The 5,800-nt window shown below is 41.0% G+C and overlaps 1 non-coding gene across 1 annotated transcript; it reads right to left on the bottom strand.

Annotated features, from left to right (window-relative positions):
• Nucleotides 1-5,010: 5,010 nt before the first annotated feature.
• On the bottom strand, nt 5,011-5,079 carry LOC115062495. The gene has a single exon (XR_003842446.1). It is a non-coding gene; the product is annotated as a small nucleolar RNA SNORD38 (small nucleolar RNA).
• Between the last annotated feature and the right edge of the window lie 721 nt (nt 5,080-5,800).

The following is a 5,800-nucleotide window of genomic DNA, read 5'->3' as shown; positions in this document are numbered from 1 at the left end:
ACGGGTCTCAGTAGGTAAAGACACAATGTGTCAGCAAGGTTGCCTCCCTTCTGAAAACTGTTGGAAGGCCTGGTTAGTCCTTTCTAGGTTTCTTGATTTATGGCCTTGTGTTTTGAAAATCACCTTCAAGTTTCTCTTTCTGACTCTCCTGACTTCCTCTTCCATTCATAAAAGTCACTGTGATTACATTAGGAACACCTGGGTAATACAGGACATGTCACTCATTTTAATTATATCTGTCAAGTGCCTTCTACCATGGAAACAAATATTCACAGGTTTGGGGGCATCAAGGTGTGGGTATATCTTCTAGGGGGAAGCTTTGATCTCCATCTCTAACTCATGTAGCCCAATGTTTCCTCCTGAGGATCCCCGGCCAACAACATAAAAGAATCAGCCTCCCTTCCCCTGGGTAAGGAAGCTCCAACAAAGTACAAAACTGTCACACTGGCTGCACTTTTGAGACCCACCCTGCATCTGACTGTGTGACACCCTCCTTCACAGCCTCCATAACTGCGCAAATGAATGAGTCCCAGGAGACGCCATTAAGCTGCTCACCAAATGTGCAAGTAAATGAGGTGCCAGCTCAAAATAGCTCTTCAGGTAAGAGAGTGAAATGTGTAGAGGCAGTATTCCACTCAGAAGATGATCTGACAGGGGGATATGTTCATTAGGATGGCAGCTGTGTGCTCCCAAGGAAAGGCCCAGGTGGTATGTGACTTCTCACCTTGCTGGTTTTTGCACAGAGCTCAGTGTCTGCTTTGGAAGAGAACATTCTCCTGAGAATGTTTGTGGTTATGATTGTAGGGCCTAAAGACCCATGAGTTAAGAGTTTATTCCCTAGCCTGTGGTGCTATTGAGACATGATGGAGCCCATAGGAAGATGGAACTTTTAGGAGTCAAGTAGACATAAGTTATTTTTTTGTGTGTGATTGTTTAAAAATTGTTTTTATTTTTTAAATTTTTTTTTAATATTTATTTATTATATGTATGTGAGTACACTGCTGGTGTCTTTAGACACATCAGAAGAAGTCATCCAACCCCATTACAGATGATCATGAGGTACTATGTGGTTGCTGGGAATTGAACTTAGGATCTCTGGAAGAGCAGTCAGTGCTCTTAACCACTGAGCCATCTCTCCAGCCCAGGCTATACTATTTTAATTACTGAAAGCACTCTACAGGGCTTAGGGAGGAGAGAGGACCTCAGCAGAAGCCCATTGAAATAGACATAAGCTATAATATTGATGATATTACTTTGAAAGTGGCACTGGGATTTTAACACACACATGCATTCCCTCTCTCTCTCTCCCTCTCCTTCTTTGCCCCCATGAAGCACCAGCCCTCTTCATCTCTTGAACTCCGTGCCATGATAATCTGTGTCTCTACAAGTCCAAGGTGATTGAGCAACTCTTGCTGTATTTTCCAACTTATTCTAGACATCAGCCACATGACAGGCACTAACTTTGGAGTTTATGAAGACATGAGGTCTAAGGTCATGTAGGGATGATGAATGCTCACTTAGAAGATGGGGAGCAAAGGGATACAAGTTAGTGGACCTGATGGGGACCAGGAATAGGAATGAGGAAGTAGCAGTGAGGGCAAAAATGTTGCTCCAAACTCCAACGTAGAACATTACTTATAACTGAAGGACTTTGAAACTGAATCACTTAGTGAAAAGTAGTTCAATGTTAGAGTCCATGGGCAAAGAAGGGGCCCACATAGAGGCAGGTTTTAAATGACTTCCCCATCTCCATCCATCAATATACCCTAACTGCAGATATATAGGATGTCATCCCAAAATGTATAGGACCAAAGAAGCTCTGGCCTGTGTCATCTTGGAAATAATCCCAGTATTGAAGTTGAGGTAAGGATTGGAGAAGATGACCTGAGGAGAAGGGTCACACTCTATAGGTTCAGTTCTCACCTCCTTATCCTCAGTACCTTATCCAGACTTTCTTGAGACACAGGGGCTCTCTGTGGCCTTTGATTTCATCCTGGAGTTGTCTTGTGACAGTGCCCTTTCTAAGAGAGATAATAGGATCCATGTTGCTAAAAACCAAAACCCAAACCAAAAACACCTGTTTGTCTTCCTTGCAATCCCATGAGACCTTCAAAGCAAGCCTCAGTGGCTCTTCCCTTGCTATCAGAATTGGACAAGGTCTGACTTCTCTATTGCTGGGGCATACTGTCTAGGGATCCCTAAACAGGCACCGAATGAATGAATGCGTTTGCTTCTGTCTGGTACATTTTTAAAAGTTTTCTCTCATTTGTACGAATTGTCAGTCAAACATCTTTAAATCATGTGGATGAAATACATGCCTGAAACAAAACCAAATCTTGGAGTTTATGAAACCAGTGACCATCAGAAAGCAGAGTCCCTATGACTTAAGGTGACCACACTCAGGTATGAATTCTGACTTTCAAGTGATCTGACCAATAGGCTTATTGAGAACAAACACGAGTCGTGGCATATGGAAGAGAAACTATCATCCAACAATTGAAAACATAATAGGACATATTTATGTCTCTCCTCTTATTCAGTCATTATTTCTACTAGAACATTCCTTCTCAAAGACAAAGAAAGCCTGAGGTAACTTTCCAGCACCTTTTGCCTTGCCTTCCTGTTTCCGTTTATTTGGAGGTTAAGATGCAGAAGCCTTTACCCTAATTCTAATGAGGTTGGGTTATTCAGGAGCCCTTTCTTGGAGTCCAGGACAAGAATTTTCCTAGGTCCCTAGTTCTTCTTAATGAATGGACACTAGACATCTATTCTGAGATCCTCTGTCCCAGCTTCCTGCAGATTTCTTTGCTGGCTTGCAAAAAAGCCAAGAGCTCTGGCAGCTTACAGAATCTTTAGAATTTGTAGGAGGTGGTCCCTGCTATCAAATTGGCCCACCAGGCTGCTATTCTTCATCCTTATTAGCAAGAAGGAACCTCCAGTCCAGCCTCACTTCTAATTGCAGTTTTACTTTCTGGAGCGGAAAGTTAAGCTTGGCACAATTATAGTGTCTATCTGTTTATGCCAGTTTGACTGTGATGGAAAAAGCCTCTAATTTTCCAACAATGAAGCCAGTGGCCTTTTCCAATCATTCTCAATTGATTCTTATGCTGTTTCATCCTCTCTTCTCCTCCTCTACTACTTGCTTGATCCTAATCACGGTTGCTCCAATTACTTACAGAGTAACCCTGATTATTCACTCTGCTTTTGTTCCTTTCCCCTTCTGCAAATAAATGGACCCTACCTTACAGGTTTTTTTTTTTAACAATAAATGAGAAGGGGTCTTAACAAGGCACATAAGGGGCACCTAATAATTGAGACCCTCCATTCTTTCCAGTCTCTCCTTTCTCATCTCTGTTTGACACTGCTGTTCCTTGCACTTGCCCTCTTCTGTTCTTGCATCTCTTTCTACTTTATTAATTTCTCTTGTAGAATTCAGCTCTAATGGTAACCTAATATCCATCTTGGTTAGATATTTCATTGTGATTCAACTGAAATGCACAGCTGAGTTCTAGGGCCCTTTTACTAGTGCATTTGAAAAGGATCTAACTGGGACATGTTGATATTTATGGTTTCAGGACATTATTGCCTGTTTCCTCTCCAGCAGCCATTTGGTTGCAGAGATAATCACAAAGGGTTTATGTTTCTCTAATCAGGATATAACTCACCTCTTAATCTAGGGACAAAGCAGGTAAGAAATACGGTTATTGTGCCAGAACCTGTGTCTTTTTTCAGTTCCTATGGAGCAAAGACACATGAATCACTCTTCAGTGTTCCAGAGCCAACTGCTACCTGTGTTTGCTTACCCTCTGAATTATTGGCCAATGTGTTGGCACCTTGTTAATCATGGGAACTTCCCTGTTACTTGTTTTGGCTGGAAACTCCGCTTTCTAAAGGAATACACCATTCAGCCATTTGGTCTAATACCATGTAATAGCCACTGATCAGTGTCCCTCCTCCATCTTCCTTGGGAGGTATCACATTTGTCCGCCAATTGACAACAGTGTTTGCTAACATTTCCTGAATTTGAGAAGGTAGGGGAGTTTCTCAGAGTGACTTTTGCATTTATATGCCAGAAGAGTTCACTACTTTTTTTCTTGATCCTCTTTTCAAGTCTGTGCATATATCCATTTATATAAAGAGGGACACTACAGGATATCCCTGTCTGCATCCAAATGCAAGAACCACTATCTTTTTAGTCACAGGACAATTGCTGCCATGTCAACTTATAATAAATTTCATCCTGCCTGTCATTGAACATTGAGCCTGACACAGTCCTGGTTTATTGCATATCCAATCAATCTGCACAGTAGTTCTGCCACATGGGGCATAGTTGCCACACTGCACATAGGGAGGCAAAACCTCAGAAAGGTGAAGATGTCATTGTGAATAGTAGATTTTGTCATTGCCCAAAATTTGCACGCGTTCCAGGAAATCATTAGCAGAGTGTGTTCTGTGATCTGAGAACAATTCAGGGAATCATTCATGGGATATTTCCAGAGAGGGTTCTAAGACACCACTAACAGGTTGTTCCTGGTGATCTGAGGGGGGTTTAGGACACCATTGACAGGATGTTTTCTGTGATCTAGGAGGGTTCCAGACAACCATTCATGAGGTATTTCCCATGATTTGAGAGAGTTCCAAGCACCTTTACCATGTTTGGAATCTTATAGAAATGCAAGTTAAACGACCCTATTCTTTTCTACAGAAAGAGCCCAAGTATGGATAGTTGTTTAAGTTGTCCAAGTGTGCAGAGCACAGAAGCAATAACAACAGGATCTAAACATATTTCCCACTCCAAAGCTCCATCCTCTCCACTGTATCAAACTTAAACTGTCAAACACATTCCCCCCTTCTTTACAGAAAGCATAAATAACAACAACAAAATAAACAACTCACCAAGGGACATCATCATCAAAAGACACATGTATGAAACCAAAGACTAAATATAAATTATTATATTTTTTATTTTATTTTTTTTTTTTTTTGTTTTTTTTATTTTTTTTCCCACTGTCTCCTCAGATACACTTCATCCTCACTTAAAGTCAGCAGCAGAACTGGACAAAGCTCTCATCACTGAGATATTATATTTTTTAAAAGTAATTTAAAAGGATACTTCAGCAAGATTCACAACTGTGCAAGGCTCACTCTAGACATTAATAGCGTCCATTCCCTTATTATATTTTCTATAGACCTCAATAACTCCCCAGTTTCTATTGATACTTTCAGATTCTAGAAGACTGCCTCCAATGTCCTCTCCGCTTTCTATAAAGCACACGAGCATCCACAAATTCTGATTTCTGACAGGGACTCCTGAAACTAATCCACACAGAGACTGGGGTCAGTGGGTTGATTGTGTCAAAATACTTGCCATCTAATGTGCTGGATGAGATCACCTTTAATCACCTCTTCTAGCTTTGACCATAACCTTTGTTAAATGCTTACTGAGTACCAGCTTATGTGGAGACTGTAGGTGCTGAATTGTGTTTTCTTGAGTGACATACCTCCACTCAGTCCTGTGGTGATGAACAGTGCAAATAAATCAAGCAGGAAGTGGAGGTCTTTGCTTGACCCACAGAGAGGCTTGAGACAGTAATCGGTTCATTTTACAATTCTGCCTTTAAAGTTCTAAAGGACAGTTAATTGGTCTATCTGATGGGTTGGAAGCAAATAGTGAGTAGTGACAGTGGGTAGTGACATCCAGGTTGTATATTAAGAAATGGAACAGCCACTCACTGTCTCTCAAATTTGTTATCTTGGCCCTTTTTTTTCTTTTTCTTTTATTGGATATTTTTTATTAATT

The sequence above is a fragment of the Mus pahari genome, chromosome 17, assembly GCF_900095145.1.
Source record: "Mus pahari chromosome 17, PAHARI_EIJ_v1.1, whole genome shotgun sequence".
Taxonomy (NCBI): domain Eukaryota; kingdom Metazoa; phylum Chordata; class Mammalia; order Rodentia; family Muridae; genus Mus; species Mus pahari.
This window is presented reverse-complemented; position numbering and strand designations above follow the sequence as displayed.